The 21,667-nt window shown below is 42.5% G+C and overlaps 2 protein-coding genes across 8 annotated transcripts in view; one reads left to right on the top strand and one right to left on the bottom strand.

Annotated features, from left to right (window-relative positions):
- The window catches only part of CHRDL1 (chordin like 1), a 64,426-nt gene extending 62,779 nt beyond the window's left edge, over nucleotides 1-1,647 (bottom strand). For 4 of the 7 annotated variants that reach the window (XM_073361193.1, XM_073361199.1, XM_073361198.1 and 1 more), the window contains exon 1: nucleotides 1,138-1,474. The gene's annotated coding sequence lies outside the window, so the exon portion shown is untranslated. Of the gene's footprint in view, nucleotides 1-1,137; nucleotides 1,475-1,496 lie in introns of those variants that run through there. The other 3 variants (XM_073361194.1, XM_073361197.1, XM_073361196.1) reach the window with 2 other exon arrangements.
- The window catches only part of PAK3 (p21 (RAC1) activated kinase 3), a 220,260-nt gene continuing 199,339 nt past the window's right edge, over nucleotides 747-21,667 (top strand). Inside the window, exons 1-2 of the mRNA XM_073361188.1 lie at nucleotides 747-1,004; nucleotides 6,913-7,032. The gene's annotated coding sequence lies outside the window, so the exon portion shown is untranslated. The remainder of the gene's footprint in view (nucleotides 1,005-6,912; nucleotides 7,033-21,667) is intronic.

Raw genomic sequence — 21,667 nt, 5'->3', positions numbered from 1 at the left:
ATTCCCTCTATTTTTGAGCAATATCCTCAGTTGAAAATATGCTGAGCTAATTAATTGCTATTAAAATTAACCTTTTTATTATCCATTATTGGTAGTCATCAGTGAGAACCCCATTGTTAATTAGCATTACCCAGGACTGAAACAAGGCAGAAAACAAAGCCCTATTTTCATGTCTTTTGATTTCCAATAAATCCCATTTAATAGCTAAAAATGACAGAGCATGGGTCCACACTTTATATTATTAAAAGGAAGCAGAAATGTTCAAAGAAAATTTGAATACATTTTTAAAGGTCAGTGACATGATCAATGTTATTACATGCAACTAGCCACCAAATATATTCAGATAAACTTTCTCCTAGAAGTTTAATCTGGTTAGTGAGCACAAGATGTAAATGGCAAGAAATGCAACACATTAGTTTAAGAAATGTCAGTCACGGATGGAGTGGCTTGCTGTCCTTTTGTAACATAAAAATGTACCACTGAGAACATACATTGTTGTTTTCTCATCGACAAAGTGCAGTAGGGGGGAAAGATTTCCTAGGCTCTGCATTAGGCTTGTTTTCTTACAAGGGCAGCCAATTGTAATAAAAGCTAGTTTGATGCAGCCCTGGCCAGAGCACTGGCTTTTAATGGTTAAAGCCCGTGTTACTCCTATAGGACACAGAGGACTGTGTAGCCTTTGCAGAGTTCTCAGCCCCCCACCCATAAGCGGGACGAAAGTTGAGTTCAAAGACTAACTTGAGCGGGGTCACCTGGGGCAGAGGGGAGCGGCTTGCCGAGTTCCCTAGCCGGCGAGCCCCATCCAGCCCTGCTCAGGGACACAGGGAAGCCAGCCCCCTGTGGCGGGCGGAAAAGGGGGCAAGCGAAGGGTATGTCACCTCCGGGAGACCGGAGCGGCAGCCCCCGGCCAAGCGGCAAGCGAGCCAGTCCGAGCATCAGCAGCGAGGAGCCAGGTGGGGGGATCCCAAACGGGGCTCGGGTTCGGAGAGGACCAGCGGGCCCCGGTAGGTGTGTCGGTCCATGCCACAGCGCCCTGCTCTCTCTCAGTCCAGCCTTTCTCCTGCGGCCGCCTGAACACCCCCCCCCCCCCCCCGGTCCCTGCCTGGCTACGGGCGGAGGGGAGAGACGGGAACAAACCTGCTAAGAAGGCAGAAGCCGGAGGGCTGGTCAGTTTCCGCAGCAGCCGCTGGAGACTCAAGTGGCTCCCCCTGGAAATAGGCGAGGGGCTTTGGCTGGGCTGGAGGGGAGGGAGAGGCAGGGATCTCACCCCCCGTGACTCAGTAACAGCCCCGGTGCCATCGGGCCCCCCTTCGCTCCAGGAGCCGCGGCGATGGGGAGTTCTGGGTCCTATAAACCCCCGCCCCCCAAATGAGCCGGGGTGGGGGGGACAAGCCAAGAGCTGATGGAGAGTCCCGGGGAAGAGCTGCCCAGGGTCTGATGTTGCCCTGCTGGGGGGGGGGGGGGGGGGAGAGAGAGGAGGGGCCTCTGCCACCTACTTTCCTTCCTCTTGCAGCTGCTCTGTGAAGGGCCGAAAGCCGGGAGCCCGGTGAGCGAGAGCTGGACCCAGCGCCTCGGAGGATGCTCTTAAATGAATCCCTCCCTGCACCCCCGCAGAGCCGGGAGCAGGAATGTAGCCAGAGCCCCGGGGATCCGCCTTCCCCTCCCACCCTCTCCTTTCTCTGCACCCCCCTCGCTTCTGCCTGGCATACAAGTGGTGATTGACAAAAGTTTGGGGTGGAGTTTGTTTGATTTGGGGGGTGGGGGCGGGGCCGTCTAAGGGAGGCAGGAAAGTCAGTGCGGTAGGAAAACGAGCTCTTTCCATGGCAGGGATCTTAGAGCCTCTCCCCTCCCTCCCTCTGTGCAGGGAAGCTTCAAAAGATCCTCTCTACTCAAGTACACTTCACCCTGAGCTTAAAGGGGCCGCTTGCCCAGATCCTGGGACTAGTGTCCCCCCGCCCATTCACAAGCTTGCAGGGGACGGTGAGCCACAGGACAGGATGGTTCAGCTTTAAATGCCGGGTACTTCATTTCCAGAAAAGGAAAAACAAATTCTGCCTATCTTTAGACAGCAACTGGCAATGGTCATAGTTTAATAGAAACCTATTAAATGTCTGTAGAAATTACTCTATACACTTAGATTTACTAGAGAATGAGATCCTGTCTGGGGGTGGGGATGGGGGGGGGTTGTAATCATATAGAATTCTATCACAGCACTAGACTTCACTAATACATTCTAAAGGATGGTTTAAAAATTAAAAACCATAGCAAGGTTCCCATTTTCTAACAAATTGTATAGGGCTTCCCCACAAGGCAAAGCTTTCAGTTCTGCTCAGTTTTCTTAGAGGTAGAAATATAAACCAAGCTGGCTCTGTAACAGGCTTTCCACACACACAGAGCGCAGATCGTTGCTGGACTGATTAAGTTATTGTTTGTTAGGATTTGTCAGGCACCCTTTTCTGATACTCATGGCCTGGTCTGGTTTATTGTGTTAGAAGGTTTCAAGGTCATACTGAAAATCTGTTGGAACTAAATTAAACCCATGACTCATGACATTACATGCTTGGTCAAACATTCTTGTTCTTCTTGTTGTAGCCCCTTTAACTAATAAGAAGAGATCAGCAAACCCTTGACAAATGATCTGAGAGAAAGGGTGAGGTATGAAAAGACATCATGTAGGGAAACAAATTACAGCCTATTTCCCCTTAGTTTTGTATAAGGGTATTTGGGAGTCTAATACTGCTGAGAGGTCACAAGTCTCCCTGGACTTCAGTAAATCCCATAAAATTGAAAACCGAGTGCAACTTTTATTCCATCTATTGTAATACTAGACCAGATAAAACACTAGACATACAGTTTATGGAACAATCTTGCATTAGCAGGGAGATGGATTAGATACCTCATGGCTGTTTTCCAGCTCAGTAAGTAACTGGGGTTGTGTACTAATATGATTTTACAACTCTTAGCATAAACCCCCCATGCTCTGAAGCTAAACATTATGAAAAGATTTTAGTGTATGCAAACACAATCCCCCCCAGTTACACCTCAGTCTAGATTTTGGGTGTAAAATGTATTGACCTCACACACATATTGCTAAAGGAAGAAAACTTCACTGATTATGAGGAGATCTCAGTAATGAAGGTGGAAGCCACTGCTGCAGAATGACTGCCAGCACTTCTCTTGGAATGGGTGAGTTACAGGCAGAGGAAGAAATGTGCTTGCAGAGAAAAACAAATGCCAGGATTCTATCAGGAACATGATCCTAAAATTCATGGGTGGGCAGGGAATCCTACTAATTTGGGCCCTGATCCTGCAAAGACTTATCAACAGAACTACTCATATTGGATAAACTTAAGCATGTGCATAAATCATTGCAAGATTGGAGCCTAAAGTTCTGAGATAAAGCTGTGCAACACCTAAGGAGTTTGCGCCTTGGAACATTTTGCCTGGTCTGGTAGCGTGGCTCTGGTCTACAAGACAGGTTTAATGTAGTGGGTGAACTCCCCTGTATGCACTCAGGCCCTGGCTTCTGAGCCAACCACCTATGACCTCTGAACTCAGCACTTGATCCAAAGTCTAGTTAACTAAAATCTTCCACTGACTTCAGTGAGTATTGGACAGAGCCTTCCCAGGGGATACCCTAGCCTCTGTTTGCCAGAAGCTGGGAATGAGCGACAGGGGATGGATCACTTGATGATTACCTGTTTTGTTCATTCCCTCTGGGGCACCTGGCACTGGCCACTGTCAGAAGACAGGATACTGGACTAGATGGACCCTTGGTCTGGCACAGTAGGGCCATTCTTATGTTCTTATACTTTTGGCAAGTGGGGAGCCAGTCAGATGTGTGGCCACTTGCAAATCCTTCTGCCTTCCCATTTCAGATGATGTGGCCTTAATCTGACAAGCTAAGCAGGAACAGACCTAGAGACCTCCAGGAAATGTAGCAGACACAGGCATAACAAGGTCCATTGGCTAGACATTGAAGCCAGATACATTCAAGTGAAATAAAGAATGAATTGCCTAATGAGACATGGTGGATTCTCCATCACTTGAAGTCTTTAAATCAAGATTGGATTCCTTTCTGAAGAGATGCTCTAGTTAAACCAGAGATTGTTGGCTTTGATTTGATGCAGGAATAACAGACTGAAGTTTCATGGCGTGTGTTATGAAGGAGGTCAGGCTAGACGGTTATCATGATTCCTTTCTGTCCTTATATTCTGTGAAAAAAAATCATGGTGCCATGGGAAGTGGTGTTGATGTCAGTTTTCCCTCTGAGTCCAAACTGAACCATTTCCCTGCATGGCGTCAGGAGGAGCTATGTTGCTAAGGTGCCATCTTTCACATGAGATATTAAAGGTTTCCTGATCAGTGGTGGTGATTAAAGATCCCCAGGCATTTCTCTGGAAAAGCAGGAGCAACTGACATGGTGTCCTGGCTGGATTTCAGTATAATACTGTTTAGCTCATCTTCCTGAATTCCCATATTGCTAGAGTTGGATAAGGAATTATTTTCCATGCCTGGTATCTACACTGTTCTGTTACCAAAACTGATCTATTCTGAACCTGTGTTCTGCCACAGAACTAGTTGCATTTTGATGGTGGATTAATTTACCTTCACTTTAGATAAGCTATTACCAGCAGGACAGTGGGGTGGGAGGAGGTATTGTTTCATGATTTCTGTGTGTATATAAAGTCTGCTGCAGTTTCCACGGTAAACATCTGATGAAGTGAGCTGTAGCTCACGAAAGCTCATGCTCAAATAAATTGGTTAGTCTCTAAGGTGCCACAAGTACTCCTTTTCTTTTTGCGAATACAGACTAACACGGCTGTTCCTCTGAAACTTTACATATAATATGTCTGTATGTGGGATTTTCAAAAGTGCCTGAAGGAGTTTGACATCCAGATCCCATTGACTTTCAGAGGGAGTTAGGTAACTTTTTGAAGAGGCCTATCCATAATTTGTAATTGAAAAAAAGGAACTCTAGAGAAATTAACTTATAGTAGAAATAAAAATGTATTGTTGAGCTTTCTTTTGACTGTGACTGCAATACCCTTTCCACGATCTGTCCTTATGGCAAAGTCCAATAGAATTTAATAGGCATGAAACTAATAGGATTTCTATAGGTATTACTCTATATGTCTATATAGTGTAATAGCCAGTGAGATGCTTTCAATAGGTTTTTGGAACTGTCTTGTAGAATTCTTTTGCAGAGATGGAATTCTTTATTCGGTTCTAGTGACTGGTTCAAGAAAGTCTATACCAAAGTTAGTATTTTCTGTTAAATTCCCATTGTGCCCTGTATTGTGCATTGCATCTGATATGGCCCTGTATTAAAGAGTCTGTGAACATTACATATCACATACCTTATGGACTGCAATACAGTACTCAGATTCAGTGCAAAGCAAAAAGACTTTCCTTTGCTCTGTGCCCATGAAGTTGGGTGCAATTGCAGTTCCTGTACTTCCCAATGCATAGGGATTTAGCACCCCTATGGCACAGAACACCCCAAAGGAGAGAAGGCGCTGGTCAGATATTTGCCACCTTACACACTGCCTGCAGAATTGACTGGCTGAATGCGACATGCTCTGGAGTTTGGGGAGGAAGGATTTGTGCTTGAAACAGAATATTTCCCCATGCTCCCCCAGGGATGGGTCTTAAAGTTACAAGGATGCTTTAAAGTTTTAAAAAGCTCAGAGATTTAGCCACATGACTCTCATTAAAGATAATGGGACCTTGTATAGCTAAAACCCTGTGAAACTGACAATTAGAGAGACCATTTCCTTGTGTTGTGGTTTCAGCTAAGATGCTTAGCAATACTCGGTTATGTCTAATGTCTCAGTTCTTGTGGTAATAAAAAGAGAACAAGAGAAGCATGCATACTCAAATATACTGATACACATTTTTGGAGTTTTCTTAATACCAAATATTAACTCAGTCACTTAAATTTAGAGGGATGGTTAGCCTGTGGTCAGGTCTAGGAATCTGCAAAATTATACAAGTGTGAAAGGAAGCTTTTGAATTAGTAAACTCCTATGGGTGTTTTTTTTTAAAGAAATATTTGTCATGCCTATAACTTGTACTAAGTGTTTTGAAAACTTATTACATACAAGAATATTCCCCAGATTTTATAAAGCTATTTTTAGCCCTGAGTGAATTTTTATGGGTATGATCAACCCCTGACACTGGGATTCATAATGGAAACACAAGCGTGGTTGTCTGTCCAGCATTTTTTATGAGCACTATATGCTAAACAAAAAAAGGTCGAGGATGGAACATTATTTTGTGATTACAAAAGAGGACTAGAAGTCTGGATTCTCTGCTTTGCTGTTCACTCACTGTGTCTTTGGGCACATCAGTCAATACACCATTCTCTGCCTTAGTTACCTGTGTGAAATCCTGGCCAATGGACGTCAATGGTAAAACATCAAGAGAGCGAGGATTCCACCCCCTATCTTTATCATTGGTAATTAAAATATTTATCTAACAGGGCTATTGTGAGGCTTAGCAAATTAACAATTGCAAAATGCTTTGAGATTCTTGGATGAGAGACACAAAAAGTGCAAAGTAATTTTAATAAACACAACATAAAACTTGAAGTCTCAGGTGAGCAGCTTCCCTGCCTTGAAGAAAAGGCATCAGTGTCTGCGATGTGAGAATGGTTGGAAATATTTTAATATCTCTAAAATGCAAATAAAATATATTCCTAAATCAAAAATAAAATTGCGGATTGACCTTTACTTAGCGATCCATGAAACCCTCCAACAGTCATGGAAATGTAAAGCAAATTGTGACAAGAAAAAGAGTGTAGGAGAAATGTAAGGATGAGGTGAGCTGTAGCTCACGAAATCTTATGCTCAAATAAATTTGTTAGTCTCTAAGGTGCCACAATTACTCCTTTTCTTTTTGCCCATACAGACTAACATGGCTGCTACTCTAAAACCTTTAAAAGTCACCACGCTGCAAATGATGTTCTGCCAACCAGAGCTGAGACCAGTCTTGCATATGAGAGATATACAGGCCATTGGATGAGAAGAAGTGAGTGTGAGGAATGCCATCCTGGATATGCCTTGATTGCAAAGTGTTCATCTGTATCTGCCCTCCAATCTAATCTATTTACGACATTTATAAGGTGCCCATCACCGTAGTATCCTGGACATAATTATGGGCCTAATCCTACAACCCTTTCTCATGAAAATAATCCCATATGTTGTCAATGGGCCAATTTGTATGAGTCAGGATTTCTCATGTGAAATAAGAGCTGCATAGATGGTAGCGTTAGAGTCAAGTGAGCATCAGCATCACATCTAGCAGTCCATAGAAGTCAAAATGCTAATGAGAGCTTTTGCAGTGATATAACCAAGATGAGGAAGGAATTTTAGCTAGAATTTCCAAAAGTTCCTGAGAGCGTTAGGTGTCCTGTTTACATAGAAATTCTGTAATTATGAGGGTTGATCCTTGGACAATTTTAGAATGTCTTGCTTTTTCCCCTCTCAAGTTCATGCCCTTTTCTGAAAACCAAATGGTTGAATTTATACCTGGTCTAATTCTGGACAGGATGTATCTTACTCTCCATACTGCATCTTGTTCTCTGACAGAAATGTTTGATCTCCAATTTATCTTCTTTGGTTGTTCATCCACTGAACTTACTTTTGTAGATACATTTCCCAGTAATGTCAGGATGTTGACTTGTGTTTCTCTCTAATAATAATAATTAATCATGAATATTTTTCATTATTTGTTTAATTTTTGTTGAAAGTTATTGGAAGTTAGGTGCCTAAATCTTAGGCCACTTGAAAATGCTGGTCTGAATCTCCAGTGGATATCATGTGATGAATGTTTGAAGGAGTTAAAATGGACCTTTCCAAGTCACAGTATATGATTCCCATATATATATATATATATTTATAATCAACTGATTTCACATGGTACATGGCTCTTGTACACAGAAAATGTATACAAAACTATAATACTATATGTCTAACAGTGCCTGCATAATTATATTATATTTTCAGAATGTACTGTCAAAAGTGGCATAAAACCTTCCTTGAAGGTCCATTTAAATTCTGGAATGAGCTTTTTTATACTGGTTCTTTTCCATGCTGCTGTCATCTGACCAAAAAAGGCAGAAAATGGCAAGCTCATGTGAACTCAATAAAAGTTCTTCCTTACAATCGAGATTATGGATTAGATACTGAGCTAGTGTAAATCAGTATTCACTTCAATGGAATTACAGCAACGTTCACCAGCTGAGGATCTGGCCACCTATCTGAATAGCAGTGTGGTGGGTCTCTGAGTGCCCCCTCGCATGGTGCAGGATGTTGCCTCTATCTTCTGTGGCCCAGCCCTCTGGCTAAGTCACCTAAGTTCACACCCTTTCTGGGGTATTGTAAACAAGTTCAAACAAAACTGAACACTTCTCCTCCCCTCTGAGGCTATTTTTCCTCTCTACTTACATACTGTATCTTATAGCTTCTCTAGCAGGAGCCTACATTTCCCCATATGTAATGCTCTATGGGTCTAGAACCCAGGCCTGTTGAACTACTAGGTAGTTAAAATCCCCAGACTGCCACCCAGCAGCAGCCATTACTAGCCTATGCTCCACTTCTCATGACCCACTGCGGACACAGACCATAGGAAGTTCCGCCTCAAGGGTTTGACAGGCAGCAGCCCCAGGTCTCCTGATTGGCTCCCTGCCCTATATAAACCCAAGGGACATTCTAGGAAGTGTCCAGGTAATAGTGTGGTTTCCTACAGTTGCTGTGACTGTTTGTGTTCTTGAACTTGTGGCTTGTTTTGGACTTTGCCTTGTGACTTGGACTCTGACCCTTGGTATTGACTCTGGCTTGAAACTGACTATGAACTCCTTGGCGACTCCTAGCCTCAGGTTTGCCCCTGCTTTGATCCTTGGCCCTGACTGCCCTCCTTAGGATCCTGACCCTATAGTGAGCTGCTCCTGTAGTCTCTGTGTACTCTAATCCTGGGCTTCTCTCAGCCAGAGAGAGCTGTCTCCTTTGCTATTTCTCCCATCCATGGAGTACCTTTAGTGTACTTATTATTTAACTTGTGCCCTCTGGCTGGGGGCCAATTAACTACTCTCCTCCACAGGTGCAAACCATGACTAATAGGTTGCCTTGGCTAGCCTTTCAGCTTAAGAGTGCACAGAATTATGCTATGATATAGAAGTAGTTGCTGACTGGGGTCTCGTTGCAGCTGAGAGAGCCCCATCCAGTTCATCTTTCTCAAGCAAAACAGAGTTAGTAAGGAGGACTGAGTAGGGCCCTGAATCTCAATTTAAATATGCTTTTATAAAACCATGATTAATGCTGCTAACCTTGTCTCTCTGAGCGAAAGCTGACAACACCTTATGTAACTCTTGCACAGAGACTTGCTGGTGTGAGAGAGCTTTCGGTATCCGAGGCACCCCATTTGAGAACATCTACAGAGAGAGTTTAAAATAAAGGAGTTTTTCTTTCATCATAAAAAACATTATAAGATATGTGGAGAAAACAAACAGCAAAGGACATAGTCACTGGTGGACTGGCTTTTTCAGTATTAACGGAACCTAGCACAACAAGAGTTTCTTTTATTCTTTCTACCCCAGCTCCCTCCTTGCCAGCTCCTGTGTGAACGTGCAGCAGTTTCCAAACTCAAGGCTGTGAAATTATCAGGCCTGGACCAAAGCCAGTACAAACCAATTTATTGGGGTCCAGCAATTAACTAAAACCTAGAAACCTTGATTAATTGTGGCAGTGCTCAGCAGGGAATGTTGGGGGGGGGGAGGGGGAATCAGGACTACACTCCATGCAGTGTCTCTGTTCCACATTCCGATTTACACTATATGTGTTAAAAAGTTTCCTCTATGTAACCACCTAGTTAGTATGTCTTACATATCTTATGTATAATAGTCAGTCTCATCACAGCTCGTATCCAGATCATTTTGTTGTCATTGAATTAATATCTTTTGGTAACCCACACAATGGGCTATATTCTTGACAAACTTTGTTTGCTAAACATTTCTCTGGGGAGTCTTCTTGGTGAACTAGCGCTGCACTGTTTCTATTCTATCCTGTAATGTTGTGTGAGGAAGATTAAAGGGTTGGTAGTTGGTCAGGTTTTGCTAGGTTAGATAAACAGGAAGCCACATGCACTAAAAACAAATTTATCAAAGCAAATGTGTTGGTTTCAATGAAGTCTCTGCAGAGACAGAAGGGTGCCCAAACAATTGGTCCATTTAGAAGTTGAGTTAGAAATCTCTGTACAGCATAAGAAGCAATTGTAAGGTGTAAATGAGGTGTTAATTGATTTGATTATGGTGGCATCAGCAAATATTGTCCATATCATTGTCATAATATCTTAATTGAGAAACAGAACTCTCGAAATGAGATTTGTAGTTCCTTTTAGTAAATAAATTACTTTATACAGTGCAGACATCCAGGAAATAAATATTTAGATTCCTATTCAAGTGTATTATATATCAATTTATATATAATACAAAGCACTGAATCTAGCTATTCCCTGATGTGCCTTTTAAATTAAGACTCTAATGGCTAATGGAGAAACAAATTGTCCAAGGATATAAAAAATTGTCAAAGCAGTCCTTAAAAAAAAATAAAAACCCTGCATACAGCATGTTTGAGCTTTTCAGCAGTATTTCGCATCCTATTCCATATCCAACTGCTGCATTTTCACATTCTCATGTTTAAATAATGCATTACAGACAGTACTAAATCACATTAGGCAATGGTGATAACAGAGGCAATGCACACAGCATCCAGGCAAGTCATATGACTGGGTCTGTAGGGTGATCTGGGATGTCCACTGCGGCTGGGAGGGGTTGTCTCCTCCAGTTTCAGTGTATCTATTAGGGATTTAATGGTTTTTTTTTTTTTAATATACTTGCAGTGGAAATGGGTTTGTTGGAGGTCATCGAACTGAATCTACAGTCCTTCACAAAGGCTGCCAGAAATGGCTGAGTTGCTGATGTTTAGCTGTGAATACCCAGCAGGCGTTCTCTGCAGGGCTGAATACAGTCAATTGTGGTATTTTTCTAAATATTAGTGACTCAGCTGTCTCTGCTTGTGAAGAGTTGCCAGGGTCACAGATGCAAGCAGACATCTCCTGCTCCCCCAATTCCTGGGGATGTGTGAAGGGAGGGGGTTTTAAATATCACCCTGAAATAAAGAGGAGAGGTGCTGGACCATATTCATTTGAGCTGTTTCTAATCTCCAAAATGGCTGCGTGATATAATCCTACGGCTTTGTGATTCCATGCGCCTGATCTCAGTGGGCTAGACTGTGCCACCCTTACTCACACTGGGGAGTACTTGCGCTTACAAGTAGCCCCACTGAAGTCTGTGGTGTGAGTAAGGGTTGCACAATGCAGCCCAGTAGGAGCTAGCTAACCATTCTCTCGCTGGGTAGCTCCGAAATAACCTCGTGAAAAATTGTTTGTTTAGTATCCTGTTGGGTTTTCATTTTGACCTTTGTTGGTCAGCTTGCTGTTTATGAAAGTAAGGAATAAAGAGCCGTGGTTAACACAGATACAGCATAAGCAGATTCTGGACAAGATTCACTACATAGCTCTGTTAGTACACATCAGCCCCCTACTATTCCAGTCCTGAGCCCCACATGCAGCTTTGCCAAAGCATCTCAGTCATCTTAAACTGCAGCATCCCTTAAATTGCAATCCCCCGTGGTCTTCTGCTAACATACCTCAGTCTTGATCTGCAGCAGACAGCCTGAAGCTGGAAGTAGGGAATCCTTATGGACCATCTCAGAGCTGGTAAATGGTTTGGGGTAGTGCTCAGAGGCGGGACGATTTCCTATTTTATCTTTGCTCAATTTTTGCTGGCTTTAGGATAACTCTGTGAAGGTGGCCAAGCCCCAATGATTCTGATTCCATTACAAATATCCTAATCCAGCACCTTTGGGTATAATGCTAATAGGTATATTTCCCCTTTAAAGGACAGCACACTGACTGCAGTGAACATGTGTTTAGCAAGCTTCCAGCAGTCTGGGAAGGCTTCTCCTGCAAGGTGTGGTGCTCTTTTTCCTGTGGGTCCTTCTCCTCTGTGGTGGGAAACCCCTCACTAGGTCTCTGGTGAGCCCTCCTATTCTCTCCCCAGCTTCCTGAAGCATATACCCTGCTTCATACATGGTTTGCTGGTCCCAGTGTTTTCCAGGGAACTAACTCCAAAAGCAGGAATCAGGACTCTTGGGTTTTTTCCTCTATCATCTATTGCTCATGGTATGCTTGGGCAAGTCCCTGAACCTTTCTGTGCCTCAGTGTTCCCCATTTATAAAATGGGGATAATGCTCACCCTACAGGGATGGTTGGATTTAATTAGTTAATGTTTGGATGTGCTAAATATTGGATATTAGTTTTAATAAGAGGCCATAGTCTGGTAGGGTGACAATGAATCCAGTTCAAGAGACCCATGCAAAGCCCTCCAGGCCATTTTAAGCTCAATGAAGATTAGATACCGGGGAGGTGAACACCTTAGAACTGCTATAGCTGAATTAAGGCCTGCACGGAGGTCATAAGTGTTGCTTACTCATTGTTGGCATTGGGGTGGGCTTTGACCCCAGGGAATGTGTACTGTTAGAATGACTCCTTTGTGAGTCTCTCTTGCAAGGTTTTGGTGGCCTGGTAATTTTCCAGGCTGATGTCTCCTGGCTGGGGGATGACATGGTTCTCTGGGGGAAGCTGTGATTTGATAGGCTGAGGGGGCTGTTGGTTGCCTGAGTGGGTTTAGTTTATTTTTTCCATCTTATTTTTAACACTTTATTACCTGCTTTTCCTTTTATCAGTGAATAATAGTTTTCCCATGACAAATGTAAAAATATTGGACCTGATTCTCCTCTCCCTTACACCATGTAAATGAGGCAGAATTCAGTTTCAGTCAGTGGTGTAAAACTGGTGTGGGAAATCAGAATCTGATCCCCAGCTTTGGATGCTGTTTCCAGTAAAAGAGAGTAAGGACTGTAGAACTGTGTCCATACATATAAATGTCACAATTTAAACACATCCCTTGTAGGGATGAAGATATTTCTAGTGCATCAAATACACCTTGTTTTTTTCCATTGCCACCAAAAGCTTTTATAATTTCTGAACAGTATTCTTGGCTGTCTATTCATGCATGTTCCCACCATTTGTAATACTTCACAACTCTTAACAGCTAATCCACGATGGTTGATTGGTTAGGACACTTACTTTATTTGAGAGGAGAGGTGAGAACTCACTGATGAGCTCTAACCCCTTTTCATTCACAAATATAAACCTCCTGTTGTAGACCAAGTATCCCAGGGACCTGATTCACCACTGATGTGAACAGGTGCAAGTCTATGGATACCAGGGGACTTACAGGATATGTCTACACTGCAATAAAAAACCTGTGGCACAGAGTCTCCAAGTCTGGGTCAACTGACTCGGGTTCATGACCTCAGACTGCAAGACTAAAAATTGCAGACATAGAATCATAGAATCATAGAATATCAGGGCTGGAAGGGACCCCTGAAGGTCATCTAGTCCAACCCCCTGCTCGAAGCAGGACCAATTCCCAGTTAAATCATCCCAGCCAGGGCTTTGTCAAGCCTGACCTTAAAAACCTCTAAGGAAGGAGATTCTACCACCTCCCTAGGTAACGCATTCCAGTGTTTCACCACCCTCTTAGTGAAAAAGTTTTTCCTAATATCCAATCTAAACCTCCCCCACTGCAACTTGAGACCATTACTCCTCGTTCTGACATAGGGGATTGGGCTGGAGCCTGGGCTCTGAGATCCATTCCCCTCACACTGGGTTTCAGAGCCCAAGCTCTAAGGTCTATGCTGAAGTGTTTAGCCCTGCAGCCTGAGCCCGAGTCAGCCGTGGCAGTGCTGTGGGTCTTTTATTGCCGTGTCAACATACCCACAGTCACTGATGCCATCCTTTTGCTGCAATTTTTTTGACCAGCTGGTCACACTAGTAGGAGAAATACTTCAGGATCTATGACCCTATAACTTAAGTACAGGGAAATTCTTATGTTGCGGCATATGAATCCATTTGCAGCAATAAGACCTAGCTCTTGTATCACTTTTATATCAGTAAATCTCAAAGTGCTTTACAAATGAGGTAAGTTTCATTGTCTCCATTGTATAGAGGGAGAAACTGAGGCACAGAGAGGACAAGTGATTTGCCCAGAGTCACCCAGCAGACCAGGGTAGAATTGAGAATAGAAACCTGTCTTTCGAGGTCTGGTCCAGTGCTCTGTCCATTAGACAACACTATCGCTAGTTAAGCTTATTCCATAGTTAAGCCCATATTCTGTTCTTAGAGGCATCTGTTTTTTTCCAGTTGATTTCACTATGTCACATGCTTCTGAATCTCTTCCACCTGCAATTCTGGGGAGGACACCCACAGGTGAAGCTACAATTTTGTCTGACATCATCAAGTCCTGCAGAGATCTTGCCATTGCCCTCCTTAAAGAGGAAATAAGAATCAGATATTTCAAGTATAAAAAAACAAGCAGGAAAAGTATTTAAAAAGTGATCTGATATAGGAACCAAAATCACTCCTCAGTTGTTGTTTTTTTTTCTTTTGCCATTCACCTTCAACATTTACACTAGGGTAACCTTATTCCCAGGAAAGGATTAGCCCAGATAAACTTTGTAATGCAACAAATTGGAGTAATCTTTAATATTAAAAGTGGAGTGATTTTTTTCTTTAATATGGAGGATTGTCCTAATAAAAACACAAGTCAGAGGCCACTGTTACAAGATCAAGTCTCCTTTTATCTTACAGGGAAATTATGGCAGCAGGATTTTCATTCAGCAACTTTAAAGCTGCACTCCATCCTTTCATGCTAAAATCACAGCTCCTCCTAGGATTATTTGAGAAGATAGTTTCCCTAGGTTTCTTATTTTCCTCAGTCTTGAACTTGGACTCCTGATCCTAACCCAGCTCTGGTTATGACTGAGTGCTGGCCATCAATTGAATAACCGTGTTTTTAAAATCAGATTGGATCCTTCTCTTGTAACTTCAGACTAATTTTGTGATATTGATATTGTAGCTCTTAATTAAAATGTCAAGCATTTTATGTCTCGGGTAATGAACATACAGGGACTGCAAGGTTTTGTTCTTATATGGCTAGCCATCCAAAACATTCAGTATGTGTGATTAAAGTCAGTTAGTTGCACTAGATTGAAAGATGGCCTTCTCTTTGTGTTCTTTCCCATTTAACACACGCTAACACAATTCTGCACCTGTCTTCCTCCATGTAACCACAATGACTAATCCATGAGTGGCAGGTCATTCAGGATCCCCCATTAGTTGAGTCCTGAGCCACTCATTAGCTGAAGCCTCCAAATGGGCTGAAATATGTGTGGCTCTGCAGTTAATTACAGGGCAGAGTTAGATGTCAGGGTGATAAAAATATCTGTCCAGACTGCACTGCAGCCTCCTCTGCCACTACGTTTGGGGGTGAATTACAAGTCCTTGTTTTGCAAGTATAGACCCAGATAGAAATACTCTAATCACTGTTCACCAGAGCACATTTATGGCATCCTTCTGTGCTGATGGCTCAACATGATTTCTTTTTAGTTTGCAAATCGTGTGTGTGCTGGGGTTGTGTGAGGGGTGGGATGTTGATGTTATTGCACAGGCTCTTGCATTTATTTAGCAAGTTACCAATTGATGTTGCATTTTGGTTTGAGTAGAACTGGTTCCAGTTTTTCATGAAAAATTGCATTTGGCAACAACTTTTCACAATTTTGAGTGGGGAGGGAATCTCTCCTTTTTTGTTTGTGAAAAATGCTGTGCCTTTAAAATGTATATGTATATGCAACTTTATTGAACTCGTTATTAGGTATTTGAGAAATAAAAATGTAAATAACCATTTGACCTTGCTTTTGACTTTTTAAAAATCATGTCAAATTTTGAAAAAACTAAAAGTAGGGTCATTTCAAACGCTTCAAAACAAACCATTTTGAAATTTCAAAAATGTTCACATGTTTGGACTAACTTCAGATTTTATTTAAATTACATTAAGGCACCCAATGACCTTTAAGGAAAGGCCCCTAAAAATCCTCCACTCTGCCTAAAGTCCCTTTGCACCATTAGAGCAGCGTAAAGGAATTAAAGGGGCTGGTAGGGACTCCTGCACCCTCCCACCCAATGCAGAGGAATTCTAGGTTAGTGTAAAGACAGCTCCTTCTCATCTCTCTATGGCAACTCTGGGGCCCTCAGGCAACAGCTGACCCTGGGATCACCCATAAAAGGGGATTCCCTACACAAGCGAGGCCAGACGGTATTAATTTTCCTGGGAAAGTCTGAAGTGGAGGAGATGATGAACTTGCAACATGGAGACTCATTCCAGCCTCCCCTTCTCCCATGTACACTTCCAAAACCTTAGTCCTTCAGGGGGTGTGGAGGAGGAAGTCAACAGTGCTGTGGAGATGGCAGAACCTCACCCCTTCTGTACAGGAGGGATAGGTGCCATGTAGAGGGTCCCTTATGTGCACAGATCCTTAGGGGATGATCTGTCACATTGTTCTTTACACTTGGCAATCATCTTACTAATGAGTTATGTGGGTCACTGGCATTTTGGGAGCACTATCTTAAGACAAAGGTATGGTCTAGTGATTGGAGCACTGGGCCAGAAGCCAGGAACTCCCGAGTTCTAATTCCAGCTGTGGCACTGTGGCCCAGGACAAGTCACTTGAACTCTCCCAGCTTCCCCATCTGTCAAATGAACATAGTAAAGTATCTACCTCTTGGGGATGTTATAAGGATTAATTAGTAAATGTTTGTAAAGTGCTCATTATTGTTGTTAAACCGGTAGCTTCACCCTCTCAATCCCACAAAGAACTTGATTCACTTTTCTATATTTTTCTCAAGGTTTGAATTAAAAAAATCGGTCTCTGAAGATGTGGTTCATCAGCATTGAAATAACCACTCTGAGGTCTTGTTCCTGCATGTGACTAAAACAGGGATTCTCTATGCTCGGAGCTCTATATTCTCTAATAGTCTGCTGTAGAGAAAGACACCTGCTCTGTGTCTCACTGCAAAAGCTCCTAGTATACTTTATTATTGTCATAGCACGTTACTCCAGTTCTATCCATTTTCTCTACGGAGGGCCTAATATCTCTGGATATTTGGGACATGAAGTAGCCAGAGGACGAGATAACATCTCGCTAATTATGGTCTTGAAATATCATACAGATCTTGGGCCTGAATCTGAGCTAACATTGGTCTTATGTCAGTAACTCAGCTACCTTCCATACAGTCTTACTTCTCATTTGCACCAGTCTGAGAATGAGCAAAACCAGACCCTCCTAATGTAAGTTCTTGGCCTTTTGTAAATTAGCCACAGGCTTAGAGGGCACTAATCCCGCTGTGGTTGCTGGTGGGACTCTTAGATCTTTCTCAGAACCTCAGTGACGACAGAAGTTGGTTTGAAGGTGCATCAGTTTCTTGTATTAATTTGCTTGGCTGAGAGACAGCAATGAAAGAACAGCAGAGTCCCTCATGGAGGGTTATTTACCAGAACATAATATGACTGAGGGAAATGATCCTTCGAAAACTCTGTCCTGTAAATTAACCACTGTTTGGCACCAATCCTACTCCAAATGAAGTCAATTGTAAAAGTCCCTTTGATTTAAACGGGAGCAGGATCAGTCCATCCAGAAGCTGTTGGGGCTTAATTTTTTTTAATTGGTATCTAAATGAAGCAGAAAAGTTGACAAGGAGTTATTGCTCTTTAAATGGGTGAGGGAGATGATAGCTGTTTAATGGGGTTTCATAGCTATGATATATTTTGAAAAAGAAAATTCATAGCTTAAGGTGTTGTTTTGCCTTTGTGATTAAAGTTGGAGCATAAACATGTTACTTTCGAGATATGTCCTGCTAAGCTTATAATAAATAAATATAATAAAATAAATATAATAAAAATGTAAAAAGAATTACCTTGATGAAGATGCCTCATTTAATTTTAGTGGCATTCCGTCAGTGGTAGCAAAAGTCCAGTAAATGGCTTTGTAATTCACCATATCACGAAGTAACTTATTAAACAAACAAAATATCAAAAGCAAAGCCCCACAAGAATAGAAGGAGGCATTAACCATGAATATTTAAAACTGGACTCCTGTCCTGAGAGTTGCTGTTCCTACTCATGCAAACACTGACATCTAGTGGTGGAAAACGTGTATTGCCAGGAAGTAATTACACAACAACTTGCTTGGGTTAGTGCACACATTGGGGGCGAAGGTCTTTGTTTCCAACTAACGATTTCCATCAGAACGGAGTAAACCGAGTTATCTTGTTGTTGTACTGTATGGCGTACATTTACAAAAACACAACCAGCAGTGAGCATTGGTGAACTGGCATGTCATCAGGCTTCCAGGATGCGTCAAAACATACAGGTTCCGGTTCTGACCTGTGGCACTGGTGTAAAACCAGAGTGACTCCATTGACAGTGTGTTTACTTACAATGTAGGGACCAGATTCCAGTCTCAATTACATCAGTATAAGATTGGAGTGTTACCCTGGTATCTGAGACTGGAATCTGGCCTCTATATTGTAAGCTAACACTTTCAGTCCCCAGAGCAACAGAAGACATGCTTAGACTTATCTGTATGCAATAAAATTAGAAGAGGTTAAGAGAAAACAACGTTTACATGGGGCAAGGAACCCCCCAACACCCTCCAGAAAAGATGCTTCCAGATATCAGATACATTGCGTGGGGCAGTGTGACAGAGAAGCCTGCACTCCCGCTTTCTGCGCTGTGCATGGTCTATGGATAGTCTGAGCATTTCAGTCTCCAGGGCTGATGCTCTGGCCCATTTTGCCTGCAATAAATTCACTAACATTTAAAATGACAGGAATAACTTTCTTTCCCCCTCAGCAGGTCTAATTGTCTCCTGTCGAGCTCTTGGTAGCCTATAAATGTATTTAGGGACCCTTTGATCTTTCGAGAGGGGAAATAATTATTCTTTCACAATAGGATTTCTTTGGCTCACACCAGACTCCTGGCTAGTTATTTCAACAACCTCATGCAAACAGTATTACAGGATGATTCAGTGGGAGATTTGCCTGAATAAGGACCCCGCGATGGACACTTCCTTTTCCCACTTGCTCATGGGCAGTTCCCAGAGGTCTTGATTTTCCTGAACACGCTCGGAGCAGCATGATTCTGTGAATAAATCATTTGACTGGGACTCATGAGACCTAGCCTCTGTCCCTTGCTTTGCCATTCACCTGATGTGTGACTTTGGGCAAATCACTTAATCTTTGTGCTGGTCCCCTCCACCTTTTGTCTATTTAAATTGTAAGCTCTTTGGGGACTCTCTCTTGATGTGTGTATATACAGTGCTTAGTACAATGGTGCTGCAATCTTGGTTGGGGCCTCTAAGAATTACTGTAATACAAATAATGAGTAAAGATAAGCACATGTAAATGTTTTGCAGGCTTAGTGCCTGAAAAAGTAACCATGGCATTTCCCATTACATCTTTTGCAGCTGGTGTCCAGTGATGGGCAAAAAAAATCTCTTCCCTCTTCCTTTAGGTTGTGAAAAGTCTGCAATCTTACCATTGCTTTCTACCTCATTTCACTCACTTGCCATCATTCCCTTATACAAGTGACACATGCTAAAGGGTGCTTTCAGATTAAGCCTTGTTTCTTGACTCGGACTGTAACATTCTGCTTGGATCCCCAAACTGGGTTGCCATCTCTGAATCTTTCATCTGGATTTTTCAGAACAACCCAGCTGGACTGAACATGCTCTCTGGAACACTTCCACTTTTGAACAGTCCTTTCCCACAAGTACAACAGGCTGCTAGCTGCACCTGAACAAAGCTTTAGGAGTTGACCTGCTGTGGAAACGTGAGTTGCTAACCCATCATTCTACTCACTAACTTAGTAAGCAGATGTTTATTATTATACAGCATAAGCTAAAGTAAAAATACACGATGGTGAATAAATGCATCATTCTTCATTAAGGATATCAGTAGCATGATATAAAAATTGCCTAACTTCGAGAGGAATTTGTCTTCATTAACTTTCTTGTCATTATTTCAAATGCAGCCGTGTTTTGTTTTTTTTTTTCCTTTCAGCTCATGGTTCCTAAGCACATTCATTTCCTCTGGGGATTAGTAAATAAAATGTCAGTTGCTGAATTCCAGAGCAAAACACCCAAACTGAGAAAATGAAAAAGAAACAGCACTTCAAAACGGGCAAACAAAACATGAGCCCCGTCATGACCTGCCATTAAAGCCTCATGACTCTCCATGTGTCGTCAGTTGGCATATGCTACTTGTCCTCATTCAGTACCACCCCATTCACTTAAGAGAACTCATGGACATTTAATATATGGTAGTATGCTGGGATGGTGGCTTAGTCACTGATGGCCTTTCAGTTCTCCTCTATATCTAGGAAGGTATAAACGATCATAATAAGTAGATACGACGAATGCTGTGTATACTTTATTATTTGGTATTTGTATTACAGTAGCATCCAGAAGCACCAGTCAGTATTGGAGCCCCCCGACCCCCCTTTTGTACTAGTCTATTATATACACACTTATAGGAAGACTTAGTCCATGCCCAGATTCTGGACTTTAATATCTCATTGAGTGCCTAATGATGGTTCTGGATCAGTCACTGAGATGGCGATTGATGTACTGGACACTTATGCTGTAACTATTGATTTCATTTTATTGCCTTATATTCCATTGGATCATGTGCGGTAGGATGGTGTAAACAACTCTTTCTCTGGTTCAATTATTATTTGGTATTCCATTGTTTAAGGTGGAACAACTTCAGTAAGAGAGATTGAGGGAGACCCAGATCAGAATATTCCATAGCTAGTGGCTAGGGAATTCACCTGAGAGGCTGAGAGGAATTCACTCCTCAGGAGGAGTGAGGACTTGAACCAGGGGTCTCTACATACTGGGTGAGTACCCTAGCCACTAGTCGAATGACTATAAGGGAGGGTGTGGTCAGAGGCTGCCTACCAGATCAGGCCCCCATATGTGTCTTGGGTAGCTGAACACTCCTCTTTCCTGGTTTGTGAATTGCTCTGGGGCTTAAGAAGAAGGAGGCTGTCCAAGCACATAGTGAGTCTGCAGTGTGCAGACCCAGAGGAGAAAAACATAGGGCTGGAGTGAGTTTAAGCATCTCCAGGGTTAGGTGGCAGCTGAGCGGAATTTTGTGAGTTGTTATGTGACTCAAGTGCCTAAGCATCTTTGTGACTCCTACCCTGAGTATGTTCTGCTGTGGTTAGTGGATCAGTTAGCATCTCTCCCTTTCAGACTCTGCTCCTCAGCCTAGCATAAAGCCAGTTGAAATTATACATATACACACATACTGTGTGAGGTTTTGCATATTTATAAGGTGCTGGTCACCATGGAATGTGGGTGCTAATAATTTTTGGAAATTGAGCAGTCTGTGAATGGCATAAACCAGAGGACAAAATACTCAGGCACCTGAGTAAACAGTCCGATTTTCCTAAGTGCTGAGCACCCAGCAGCTTAAGTGAATGAGACCACTTGAGGGAGTAAAGTTACCACTCAAGTGCTTGCAGGCTAAAATTAGGCCCCAAATAAATTATACAAATGAATGGATCATGCAGCAGCTGCACCACAGGATGTCGCTAGGGAGCTAGCAGAAGGTATTGTAGTTAGTTGTATTTTACAATCTT

This window comes from Lepidochelys kempii, chromosome 9, assembly GCF_965140265.1.
Source record: "Lepidochelys kempii isolate rLepKem1 chromosome 9, rLepKem1.hap2, whole genome shotgun sequence".
Classification (NCBI taxonomy): domain Eukaryota; kingdom Metazoa; phylum Chordata; order Testudines; family Cheloniidae; genus Lepidochelys; species Lepidochelys kempii.
This window is presented reverse-complemented; position numbering and strand designations above follow the sequence as displayed.